Source organism: Bactrocera neohumeralis, unplaced genomic scaffold, assembly GCF_024586455.1.
Source record: "Bactrocera neohumeralis isolate Rockhampton unplaced genomic scaffold, APGP_CSIRO_Bneo_wtdbg2-racon-allhic-juicebox.fasta_v2 cluster09, whole genome shotgun sequence".
Taxonomy (NCBI): domain Eukaryota; kingdom Metazoa; phylum Arthropoda; class Insecta; order Diptera; family Tephritidae; genus Bactrocera; species Bactrocera neohumeralis.
The window spans coordinates 15,852,955-15,867,239 of record NW_026089622.1 but is presented as its reverse complement, the minus strand read 5'-3'; the positions used below and the strand labels follow the sequence as shown (position 1 = coordinate 15,867,239).

At 35.4% G+C, this 14,285-nt stretch overlaps 2 pseudogenes; one reads left to right on the top strand and one right to left on the bottom strand.

Annotated features, from left to right (window-relative positions):
• Positions 1–290: 290 nt before the first annotated feature.
• On the bottom strand, positions 291–490 carry LOC126764750 (small nucleolar RNA U3; annotated as a pseudogene).
• Positions 491–3,927: 3,437 nt separating this feature from the next.
• On the top strand, positions 3,928–7,410 carry LOC126764630 (uncharacterized; annotated as a pseudogene).
• Positions 7,411–14,285: the final 6,875 nt, after the last annotated feature.

The following is a 14,285-nucleotide window of genomic DNA, read 5'->3' as shown; positions in this document are numbered from 1 at the left end:
CGTCGATATGTATTCACGATCATACGTATACATACATACATATTTACGCATGTTTGTAGGCGAAGCTGCTACAACGGCAAGGGGTGACAATCGGCGGCCATTACTTTACTTATGCCATAGAAATTCTATTGCTGGAAATGACAACGAAATAATGCAAATATGCATATTTCTAAATGTCATTAATTTCTTTGAAGAAATGAAAGGAATGAAGTATCCGGAGAAGTATAGTCTTAACTTTTCAACGGCCAACGCAGAGCATTTCAACCAAAAGGAATTTATTCATTAAAATCACCACTCAGAAGTCGTTTTATCCGTTGTAAGCGAACGATTTTCGGAGAAACATCATTTCTAATATGCCACAAGACAAAATTAGAAATGAACTTCTTAAACCTCACGCTGTCAGATAAAACTATATACTTCGTCATTGCGGGTCGATTTTCAAAAAAATTTAAATGAAGACTAACTACAGAAATGATGTTAGTATAGCCTTAATTTTTCAACGGCCAACGCAGAGTATTTCAACCAAAATATACGCAAAATAGTTGAGAATTCGCAAAAACGAAAGACAAACGAAAGAAAAAGAAGCATAACTTCAATAATGTACAAGCTCAAGGAAAGAGGTAACAATCGGCGATCCATTGCATATTTCTTTCATGCATAACCAAACCATAATTAGGACAATGCAATATGTCAATGGTGGTGTTGGTGGTAAGCGCTTGAAGAGTTACGACGAGCACGTAGGTTCGAATCCCAACAGAATTTATTTTTAATTGAATATGTCACCAACCAAAAATTGAAACATTGTTCTACAAAAACAACAACAGCATAAGCATGGCAACATTATGTTGTTGGTAGAAAAGCCGAGCTGTGCCGAAAGAAACGAACAAACGATCGCCGATTGTCACCGCTTCGCTTGCTGCTCGAACATCTTCGCAGACAAGGTTGCGTAGATTCATATATTTATATACATAGCACTTGGCAACAAACAGAACCCCTTCAACCAGATTTCTCGAAACTATTTGATTTAACTACTTATGCAAGTAATTTTGCTATTGGGGCAGTCCTATCTCAAAATAAACAACCAATTGCCTTCATTTCAAAAACATTAAATGATACTGAACAGAATTATAGCACAAATGAAAAAGAACTATTAGCCATAGTTTGGTCACTTCAAAAGTTACGAAACTACACCCGCGGCCAAGCGTAACTTACCATTAAGAAATTTCTAGCGAAAACGTGTTCTATCACTCATTGTAACGGTACTTGTTGCGGTAATGGAATTTTTCCGTTAAGTTTTAATGAAGTGATCTCTGACTTACACAAATATAAAATATTAAAAAAAAAAATAAATTCTGTCAAAAAAGTAAAGTAAACCAGAATGTTAGAAAGTGTTTGGGAGGAGGAAATTTCAAGCAGTGTTTTGGAGAAACTTGTTGGGTCAATGCCTGCTCGTATCGAAGCTGTAATATCCGCTAGAGGTGGACCGATTAGATTTCCATTTATTCTTTTTGAATATGTTGTAATTCCATTTTCAATTGAAACAAAAAATGTTGTTAAGTTATTACAAGAATTAGTAATAATGAAATCAAAGACTTGTGTGCAAATAAAAAAAAGTTGTCTCAATTTAATTTTACAAATGGACCAGATTAAAGTCAACAGTTAACCAAATATATTCGAGCCATCTATATATTCCCCGTATTCTATTAAATCCATAAAAAAGTTACCCAAAGAACGAAAAAATTGAAAATAGTGAAAAAATATCAAGTGGTAAGTTACGCTTGGCCGCGGGTGTATCTACTTATATGGGGTAGCAAATTTAACTATTTACACATACTATCAGTCCCTCATATATTCAATACCAGACAAGAATCCGAATACGAAATTAAAAAGGTGGAAAAATTTAATTGAAGAATATGGAGCAAAACATGTTTATAAACCAGGACACCAAATTGTTGTAGCAGACGCTTTACCAAGACCACAAATAAATGCGACTACTGATTGTTCTCAACATTCGGCAGAAAGATCACCTGTAGAACATTTCAAAAGGGTAAAACAACCATTGAATTCATTTAAAAATCAAATTGTATCTATCGGGTGATTTTTTAAGAGCTTGATAACTTTTTTTTAAAAAAAAAAACGCATAAAATTTGCAAAATCTCATCGGTTCTTTATTTGAAACGTTAGATTGGTTCATGACATTTACTTTTTGAAGATAATTTCATTTAAATGTTGACCGCGGCTGCGTCTTGGGTGGTCCATTCGGAAAGTCCAATTTTGGGCAACTTTTTCGAGCATTTCGGCCGGAATAGCCCGAATTTCTTCGGAAATGTTGTCTTCCAAAACTGGAATAGTTGCTGGCTTATTTCTGTAGACTTTAGACTTGACGTAGCCCCACAAAAAATAGTCTAAAGGCGTTAAATCGCATGATCTTGGTGGCCAACTTACGGGTCCATTTCTTGAGATGAATTGTTCTCCGAAGTTTTCCCTCAAAATGGCCATAGAATCGCGAGCTGTGTGGCATGTAGCGCCATCTTGTTGAAACCACATGTCAACCAAGTTCAGTTCTTCCATTTTTGGCAACAAAAAGTTTGTTAGCATCGAACGATAGCGATCGCCATTCACCGTAACGTTGCGTCCAACAGCATCTTTGAAAAAATACGGTCCAATGATTCCACCAGCGTACAAACCACACCAAACAGTGCATTTTTCGGGATGCATGGGCAGTTGGCCACCAAGATCATGCGATTTAACGCCTTTAGACTATTTTATGTGGGGCTACGTCAAGTCTAAAGTCTACAGAAATAAGCCAGCAACTATTCCAGCTTTGGAAGACAACATTTCCGAAGAAATTCGGGCTATTCCGGCCGAAATGCTCGAAAAAGTTGCCCAAAATTGGACTTTCCGAATGGACCACCTAAGACGCAGCCGCGGTCAACATTTAAATGAAATTATCTTCAAAAAGTAAATGTTATGAACCAATCTAACGTTTCAAATAAAGAACCGATGAGATTTTGCAAATTTTATGCGTTTTTTTTAAAAAAAGTTATCAAGCTCTTAAAAAATCACCCGATATTTATGACCCAGCAAACGTAGGCGTATCAACGAAAACAATTTTTCCAAATAGAGTACGTCATGCAATCCACTACAAAGACAAGAATGACTTAATAGAAAAATTAAAAGAAGAAGCAAGATCAACTGTCACGAACGTTTTAAAAATAGATGAAAAAATATTATTTTATATCAAAGATGACATTATTGCTAATTTTCCAACTTGCATATTTGTAATATCACCAAATCTATTGATTGATATTATAAACATAGACGAACAAAAGAAACTAGTAGTAAAGACACACATACGTGCTCACCACAATTATAAAAATACCACACAGGAAGTTTTACATACACATTTTTGGCTCAACGTGAAGGAAATGTGTAGAACATAAACAATAAAATGTGAAATTTGTTTACAACACAAGTATGAAAGACATCCAAACAAACAACCTATAGGAATACTCCAATTCCAACAAAGTAGGGGAATACATCCAAATGGATATATGTATGTATCTCACATCAACAATAATATATACATCAGCTCCATTGATAAGTACTCAAAATATTGTTACTTACGAAAACTGGAAAACAAACTAAATTGTCATGAGTACATAGAGGAAATATTATCTCAAGTATACCAAACATCTTCTCACTGATAACGAGAATGCTACGAACACATTGACAATTTAGTTTGTTTTCCAGTTTTCGTAAGTAACAATATTTTGAGTACTTATCAATGGAGCTGATGTATATATTATTGTTCATGCTACGAACACATTTTCGTGATCAGTCATAAGATGTTTGGTACACTTGAGATAATATTTCCTCTATGTACTCATGCAACGTAGTGAAGGCAGTGTATAACAGACACATGCAATGACTCCAATACACCATTCAACAACGAACGGTCAAGTTGAACGGGTTCACAGTATGCTAAACGAAATTTCGACAAGTTTAGCTAACGAAAACAAAACAGCTCCTGGCGAAGAATTGTTTAACGCGGTACGACAGTACAATAAAACTATCCATTGAACTACAGGATACAAACCGGAAGGCGTATTCTTCAATCGGGAAAAGTATCCGGAAATAGAAGATATTTTACTCAAAAATCAAGGAAGAGTATTAAATTATCCCAATAAAGATAGAAAGACAATTATATATATATATATGTATAAGTCAGGTGATAAACTATATTCCCGAATGGACAGACGGAATAAAAGTGCCAATAAATATAAAAAACATACTGTAAAAGAAAATCGTGGTGCAACCATTCAAACTAAGAGAAGAAAAATTATCCATAAGGACAGCATTCGAAGACAAGCTCCAGCATGTACGGCGGTATTATAATATTATTTACACTCCTCGTTTGCAGATTTAGTGACAGACCTCAGTAATAGAAAATTTGTTTTAACTTCTTCTTTTTACAGACATACCTAGTGTATTTACTTGAAGACAGACAATTTTTGTACCACTTAGCCAATTTAACGACTATACTTACACCGTACGAAAATACGAGGCTATTCTTGTCAGTAAAATAGAGAGTTTAAAATCAGGATTAATACCCACAAACTACAGGCTAAACTTTTTAGGCTCAATTATAAAATTTCTCACACTCTCACTCTCAGTTTGTAAAATTATTAGAAAGATTAGATCCGAAATCTGTTGTAGAAGAATTTGTAATCAGAGAAGTTTACAAAGAGTTAAAGGCAATTACAAACACAATTAATTTTGCTAGAAATGGAAATTTTTACTGTGGAACTTTAAACTTGAACAAAATTCACGAGTTGATTTCAAATGAAATTTTTGATGTTCCTGTCATAAATATATTAGAATATTCGGGTATCCACGTTTGTATGTACAGGAATGCGATAATCACAATATATAACTACCCTCTTATTAATAATACATGTAAATTATACAATTTAATTCCGTTAGCCTACAACATGTAAATTTGCAAATTGAAAGAAAAGTGTGTAAGTAAGTGTAAGAATAATGTAGGAATAAATATTTTTAAACAAGAATTGCAAGATAATTGTACCATCCCTTTACTACATAAGGACAAAACATATTGTAATATTGTTCAAGAAAACAATGTGCCATTATTAATATTAGATCACGGAAATATTATAATTGACGGAAACCATATATGGAAGGTCCAAAATATTACAGGCACAAAATTAATTCAGTTTAAAATTGCACTACTTTATATAATAAGACATATTTTAACCATGGCCAAGAAATAAAAAATATTATACATTTTCATCAAAATGAACAAATCAAAATTATGAAAATATTAGAATCCAAATCGAATAAAAAATATACAAGAAATGTACAAATACCTAATTCCTGTCGAGGAACGCCCTTTACAATTTTTAAGTTATGCTACGCCTCAGTAAAGGCATGTAAATGTTACCAGATTAAACAAGAAGCCAAAAAACGCCGAGCTTTCGAGCAGGTATATGAAATGGAAGTACAGCAGGAATTCGTGCATGGTTTCTTAATTTCGGTTAGATCCCATTCATTTAGTTGATTAAGGTGTTACTAAGAAACTTCTTCAGTTGCTTGTTGAGAGATGGAACGTAACAAAAATGAAGACGCAGTAGAGATCTGGACGAAATAAGAAACTGGAAGCCTACAGAATACCGTCAATTTTACGGATTCTAGCAAAATTCCTCAAATAGATAAGTTTATTATTAATTGCAAAAAAGTTAGTTTCTTTTTTAGCAATAAAATAGAGTCTTTGAAAATTGTCAACCAACAAAACCAACCAGATACTTTTGGTTGTGTTATTTTGACAAAAGTTGGTGATGTTTTCAGAGAGCGTTTGGTATCCCCATCTGGTTTAGGTATTCTAGTAGGTGAAATTATAGATGAAGACATTCAAATTATTAAAAAAGTAGATTTAGAATTTAAGTATTTTTCTATTCCAATAGGAAATAAATTTATTTTAATTCCTCTATTCCATAATTTATTTTATAATTTTGCATGCATAAATGGATTTTTTCTTTTCTGGTTGACTCCTCCTCATCGGAGAGCATTAGTGCACGGCAGCGAAATGGTAAAATGACTTTATTTTACTTACTATATGTTTTTTATTGTAATAATTGTAACTTTCCTTATAGGAGAAGAAATTGAGCCGTTTTCGTATCGCCGACATGGATAATATGATACGAGACTCTTTGATTCGAGAGAGAGCTGTCAAAACTTGCATTTTTTTATAACATTTGCCAATGACGCCACTGCTGAAAAATTTTAGATTGGCATTTAATAAATTATACAATACACTAAATTAAACACTTTGAAAATACATACATATGTAAATGCTAAATTGCAAAATCATTAATTAATTTACATAAACATTTATTTTGCCAAAATATGTTCGCACAGTTCAATGAAATTTCATTTCACACTAATTTCGACAAGTAATTATAGCGGTTTACTTCTGACATCCCGCCTTTTCTAAAATCAGCTGATCGAAATTCCCTGATCTCCTTCACTGTCAAATAATCAGGGAACGCGTTTGAGAGAAAAATGAGAGCCAATGCGAGAGTCTCGTATCATATTATCCATATCGCCGAACCCCTGCGGATAGCCACCCAACTCCAACCTAATAAAAGTTGCGATACTGCGTTGGTACTGTAGAACATTCTTGACACCCTTGGTAGAATAGAATCTCGACAAGAAGACATTATAAATCTGCTATCAGCGGTAGAAAGTGCTCTTGCTGAGAATGTATTTATTGAAATAAAATTATTTCAATTATTTATAATTTTAAATTTCAGATGTCCGAACGTGCGAAGATGCAAGCACAAAGTCAATTGTTGCGGGAGTGTAAGGTACTCTCTGTAAAAACCCACCGCAGTGTAAGACGCATCACTGGCAACGTGGTGAGTGAGGAGCAGCTTATGTTGCAAAGCTTGCTCCCCATGTTGTCAGAGGAAACAGTGCTGAAGGTAGAGGAGCACCTTTCACACCAAGCTTACGCTGACGCTGTGATAAGTTTGTCTTTCTTTCCATTTACATATACATACATATATAAATATTAATAGATAATTATACATTTTTAGGAGGCCATCATCCTAAACCTAAAATCTACCAAGGGGGCGATAGAGAAGGTAATGCAGTCATTATTTAGCTACGAGTTGGTGTGGCTATACAACTGCAATGGGAAAGCAAGCAAAAGGCTTTAACAAAATTAAAAATAGTGGATATCACTCTCGGTAAATATTAAACTATTTAGATACGTTCACCTTTATAATTATTCATATTTATTATATAGCTGCATTTGTAAGTATGCACATGAACAAAATTTTAGCTATAGGACATTATGTTACATTAAGCCAGGGGTGGGCATATTAGCCCCATTTTGCCCCGTTCGCACACGCGTGCACATTGTGAGGGCTAGATGAGGGGATCATCGCGGGCAAACATGAAGGCGGAAATAAGAGCAACGTATTTTACCACTCCATGTTTACAAATGAGAGCGCGCACATATATGGAAAGTTGCACTGTGGGTAATAATTGTAAAATTGCTTAACAATTTTAAGTTTAGTTATTATAACTATAAATTTATAAAATGTAAGACAAATAATAAAAAGGATAATAAATATTTTATTTTATCATTTTTTAATATGTCTTTATAACAGCACTTAATTTAGTTTATTTTAAATAATAAATACTATGTTTGGTTTAATCTCATTTGATGTAGCCACACGTATTATTGTACCTAAATTTAACACTAGAACTACCACACTAGTAATTTTGACAAATTTTCGAAAATATATTAAGTCGTTCATTTAGATCTGGAGACGTTGAATGTGTTATGATAATAGAATAGTTATATAATCTATATACATATATAAAAGAAAGTGACGTTAGTTACTACGCTTATAGCTGGAGAACGCCTGGACCGATTTCGGTGATTACCACCAATTCGGACAGGCCTCCGCCCAAACAAGGAGAATACTTAAGAAAATTCTGGAAAATTTTCCGTAAAAAAACTTATGAAGAAAATATATTTTCAAATACGATTTTAAAAAGGAAATAAAAACGAACATGATTTTAAATGCTGGCGCATAACTCAAAAACGCCTGGTCCAATTTTGCCAATTCTTTTTTTAAAACGTTCGTTGAGGCTCAAGGATGGTTTTTATGGTGAAAAAAATTCGAATAATTGCCGGAAAACCCCTAAAAAGAGCCCTTTTCTTTTTCCCATACAAACGAATGAATGCTGTTAGTAACGCTAATGCTTGAGAACAGCTGAAGCAATCTTGATGAAATTTTAAGAGGTTGTTCGCTGTGGATCGAGGAAAGTTTAGAAATAAAAAAAACGTATGCTTTTCGTGAGGAAAAGTCGGAAAGTTGGACAATTCCAAAAAAATAATTTTTTTTTATACAAAAATTTTTGTTTCCAACTTTTTTCCTTTTGTTTTTCAATTGTCAAATTTGTCGTTTGCTTTCTTTATTCCGGTTATTCAAAAAAAAATTATTGAAATTTATTCCATGAAAATGTTATGTGTGTTTCACACAAAGTGCTCAATTACAGATTGAAATTTGTTACGATGCCACGAAGAGGTCGCGTTCGTTTTGGCATCAACATAAGTATGTATATTGACAGCCCATGGCACATGACCGAGTATTCCCAGGATGCGATGACATACGAATGAAATTATGGATCGCGGGCAATCAGCAAACGATCGTCACGATGTCAGAGGACAACTTTTCAAACAACAGTTGCGATGTTTTGTAAACTTTATCTTAAAACAGCGTATACTATATATGGTGCTGTTAGATGCTGGATGTACTCTGTTGAGTGGCAAAAGAGAGGTTTGCCGCACGCACATATTCTTCTTTGGATGGTGGATGGTGGATGGTGGTTACACCAAATCAAATTGATTAAATCATTTCTGCGGAAATTCCTGATCCAGAGATAGAAGCAGAATTATACGAAACCAATATGGTTCATGTTCCTTACGGACATCACAATACCACTTCGGTTTGTATGTCTGACAATAAATGAACGAAACACTATCCAGGTGCTTTTCTTTCGGAAACACAAACTAGAAATGATGGATATCCAATATATCAGCGTCGCTCACCAGATGACAATGGAAGAACATTTAGCATTCAATTTAGAGGCTAGAATATCGAAGTTAACAACACATCGAAGTCGACAACATATGGATCTTACCATATTCGCCACTGTTGTCTAATTCACATTCAAAAGTCATGTCAATGTTGCGTATTACAGTTTGGTGTAATCGATAAAATACGTGTGTAAATACGTCCCCAAAGGAAGCAACATGGCGGTTACTGATCTTGAACGATACGGTCGATACGTGAACTGCAATAAAGCGATTTGTATGATATTTACTTTTGCGATTCATGAACGTTTTCCGACTGTTGTGCGTCTCGCAGTTAATTTGGAGAATGACTAAATAGTCTATTTCAACTCAGAGAATACAGTACAGACAGAGAACACATCCGCAGCAACAAAATTAACATTTACGAGTTTTTTCTCAACTTTCGTCAATGAACCGTTTGCGAGAACTTGCTCTGTTCGGAAATATCTTGATATTATACATACAATTACAATTGCTGGAACATGATAATCACTGGAATGAAGTTCGCACACTTTTCGCGATGATCAGCCATCAAATTAGCGTCAATTATGGAATACGAACAAAAATGACATTGCCGAAGACATTTTACATCGTATTCGCTAAAAATTGGAAATGGGTAAATTCCGGTTGATACTTCCGGTGGTTTGATATCAATTCCATCTTCCCTTTACCAATTCACCAAAGATGAACTCATAACGAATATTCGGACATTGGACAAATTATCGTAACTACAATTCCTTAAGTGCACGCGCTGTTAGCTGCCAAAAATACCGATTGTTGACTTAAACTGGAAGATTCAAAGTCAAATTCTGGGAGACTTGCGCTCATACAAATTGATCGATCGTGGAATTTCTAAATTCTTTGAATAGGCTTGGTATGCCACCGCATATTGCGTCTCAAAGTTGGATCTGTGGTTATTATGTTCCACAATCTTCAGGCGCCGAAACTGTGTAATGGAACCTGACTGATTGTGACGCAGCTATTGAATACAAAGGGACAGAATGCTTGATTCTACGAATTCCTCTGAGCTCTAACGATTTGCCATTTCAGCTCAAACCTATTCAATTTCCAGTGAAAATTGCATTTGAGACACAAGGATAGTCGCATAGTGTATGGTATACATTTGGAAATGCTATGTTTTTCACTCGGCCAGATATACGTGGCCTGCTCACGAGTTGGAGAACCATCTTTTCTATACAACAGAAACCAAAAAATGTTGTTTATCAAGCTGCGATACCTTGAAAAAAAGTGAAATGATAAATTCAACTTTTTCACTTCTAAACACATAATTTCACGCAGGACAACGACTGCGGGGTCAGCTAGTTTATAATAAACGGCATTATTATTATTACAATTATAATCTTTACGTAAGCATTATTTGTGATTTTAGTTTTATAAGCCCTGAAAATGACAAAGCGTTTGAAAATATCTGAAATTTTGGAAAATCTGAACGATATACATACATAGCAATGGAATTCTCTGATATTGAAGATGATGAAATCTATGACAGTGATCGAGAAATTGAAAATGAAGTATGCGGTACCCAAGAAGAAGTTTTTTTGCTAAATTGCTAGTCAGAAACAACATTGATTGGCACTATACGCGGAAACAAAAGGGAAATGCCTAAAATTTGTAGAACAAAGAAGGATAACATGGTTCGATTTTCTTCATTACTGTATAAATCAAGTGGGTGCGTTCTTACAATGTACTACTTATATTGAGTTCGTAACATAAATCCGTCAGAGTTCATAAAAGTAACAAGCTATTACCTGAAACAGTTGAGTTTCATAATAAAACTAAGTTTGGCGTAGATATTACAGACCAAATGGCAAAGAAATATAGCGTAGAATCAGGATCAAGAAGATGGCTACTCCATGTATTTTTTAATATTTTAGACTTAGCGGGCATAAATGCCTAGATCTTATATAGAGAAACAACAGGTGAAAAGATATCCAGAAATCAGGAATCACGAATCTACTACACAGCACAAAATTCCTTTTGTAAGCAACCAATCTTGTAACAAATAAATAAACTATTATATAAACTTTACAATTACGTATTTTTTAAAGACCAGTCATTTTGACTGGTTTTGGTAGAAATAGCTTCGACAAAAGTTTGGTAGTTTTAGTGTTAAATCAAATAACCTACTTCTTATTTTATGCTTGTTTAATTGCATTATTGAAAAAAACTGTTCACAAGTGTAGGTACTTTCAAACATACATAGATATAATTTTCGAAGCAAAAAGTTTTAAACCAGGTTATTTCTTTAAACTTTCTTATAAAAAGTAATTTCAATAATAACTTCAGTTTATGAATGACTGTTTCTTCAAACACATATGCCCAAACAGTGGCGAATCCACGGGGGGGTTTTTGGTGTTAAAACACCCCCTAAACTCAGAGAAAAATATATGTTTGTTGATATGGGTTTGGAATGAGGTTATTGATCAAAAAAATCACAACAAATAATAAGCAATTATAATAAGTTACAAGATTTTTGTTGTTATTCGTATCAGTATCGCTGAAGCTCAGTGAATAATTGGATACACGGGATCTCACATTCCATGTTATATTTTCCTTGGTTTTTGAAAGAATTCTTCTAGTATTTCATCAACTGACAGATTAATATTCCTATGAATATTCATTGATGCTAGACCATTAAGTCAATCTTGACCTGTCGTATTTCGTAAATAGGTTTTAATTCTCTTTAAACTTGCAAAACTTCTTTCCGGTGATGCTATTGAAACAGGCAATAACGCCAATATGCGTAAAATCTTGAAAACATTCCCAAAAGACGTTTTGTTCACTGCTTCTAAAGCTTCGAAAGCATTCCGAAAATGCTTGCCTGAAGTTCGCTGTTTCCACATTTTCACCTCCGCAAGATAATTTTGTTTTGATCAGTTGATCACCCTTTCATAAAAAGAAAATATTTCTCGAGCTTTTTTTAGCGCCAAATTCGTACTTTGGGAAAAATACACAAAAATTTTCTAACACTGATCTGTAGTCAAGAAAGCGGCTTTTCAAATGAGCAATGTAAGTATCAAGAAAGGGAATATAAAAAGCAATGCGATAGTATGCCTCAGCGTCGTTCGTTTTCAAATTGAAGCGATTCATTTGGCGACTACTGTAGCGTGGTACCTTTATTTCTGAACCTAGTTCGGTGCATACTTCTCCAACGTTATTAAAAATCAAAAAAAAGTTTTTTCGGCATTTTGTTGCATTTTTTCGAACTCTTTTAAAGCGCCGTCCGCTAATCTAATGGCTTCTGCGAGATCTTCATCAGGCGATTGTACGCGCAGCGACGAGCTGAGAGGCCGTAGTTGAAGTCTCCGGATCCTTCCAAGTTACGATTCTTTCTAATGATTTAATCACGAACGGATGCAATTCAATGTATGTGGATACGGCTTCATGGCTTTCAGCCCATCTTGTTGGGAATACAGATTTCAGTTTTTGTTTTCGACATTCATTTCCAGACTTCTCAATTTCCCTTTTCAACACTTCCAATCGTTTTGGCCAACGAAAAAAGTTGTGTAACGATCCAATTGTTCCTAGTGCATTTCTGATACCAACAACTTCGCAGGCTGAGTTGATTGTAAGATTAAAGCTATGTGCCATGCAATGTACTTAAATCGCTAATCAATTTTACGAATGCTTGGGCACCATGAAATTCGCCACTCAGTCAATGCCAACTTTCAAAAGATATTTCATTTCGGTTTTGCTAACCCTTCTCCGGTCGTTGCATAATTAACTCATTCTTTTCAACAGTATAATATGATTTTTCGCAATTCAACTATCCTCATGCCTATTTTTGCGTTGAGTAATAAAACTTTTCGTAAAACCCCTTACCCCCCAAAAAAAAATTTCTGGATCCGCCACTGTGCCCAAATGAATCTTATGAGAGCGCAATATAAATGATTAACCAACACCGCTTCTACACCCCGCTTACCATAGGATTTCCAACGATTTGGGGTTTTCCCCGTAAAAAGGAGTCAGCAGATTGCTCTCTCACAACGCAGGGTTGCCAATCTCGATATACTGTAGTAATTATAAAAATTGTCTTCAATATGTTTGAAATTTTCTTAAACTAACTCAACGATGAGCAGACGTTCCATTACCCCACCATGAAGAAGTTCGAATAGCAATTGCCCGCCTCAAGAACAACAAAGCAGCAGGGGCCGACGGACTACCGGCCGAGCTATTCAAACACGGCGGCGAAGAACTAATAGGGAGCATGCATCAGCTTCTTTGTAAAATATGGTCGGACGAGAGCATGCCCAACGATTGGAACTTAAGTGTGCTATGCCCAATCCATAAAAAAGGAGACCCCACAATCTGCGCCAACTACCGTGGGATTAGCCTCCTCAACATCGCATATAAGGTTCTATCGGGCGTATTGTGTGAAAGATTAAAGCCCACCGTCAACAAACTGATTAGACCTTATCAGTGTGGCTTCAGACCTGGAAAATCATTAACCGACCAGATATTCACCATGCGCCAAATCTTGGAAAAGACCCGTGAAAGGAGAATCGACACACACCACCTCTTCGTCGATTTCAAAGCAGCTTTCGACAGCACGAAAAGGAGCTGCCTTTATGCCGCGATGTCTGAATTTGGTATCCCCGCAAAACTAATACGGCTGTGTAAACTGACGTTGAACAACACGAAAAGCTCCGTCAGGATCGGGAAGGACCTCTCCGAGCCGTTCGATACCAAACGAGGTTTCAGACAAGGCGATTCCCTATCGTGCGACTTTTTCAACCTGCTTTTGGAGAAAATAGTTCGAGCCGCAGAACTAAACAGAGAAGGTACCATCTTCTATAAGAGTGTACAGCTGTTGGCGTATGCCGATGATATTGATATCATCGGCCTCAACACCCGCGCCGTTAGTTCTGCTTTCTCTAGGCTGGACAAGGAAGCACAGAAAATGGGTCTGGTAGTGAACGAGGGCAAAACGAAATATCTCCTGTCATCAAACAAACAGTCGTCGCACTCGCGACTTGGCTCTCACGTCACTGTTGACAGTCATAACTTTGAAGTTGTGGATAATTTCGTCTATTTAGGAACCAGCATTAACACCACTAATAATGTCAGCCTGGAAATCCAACGCAGGATTGCT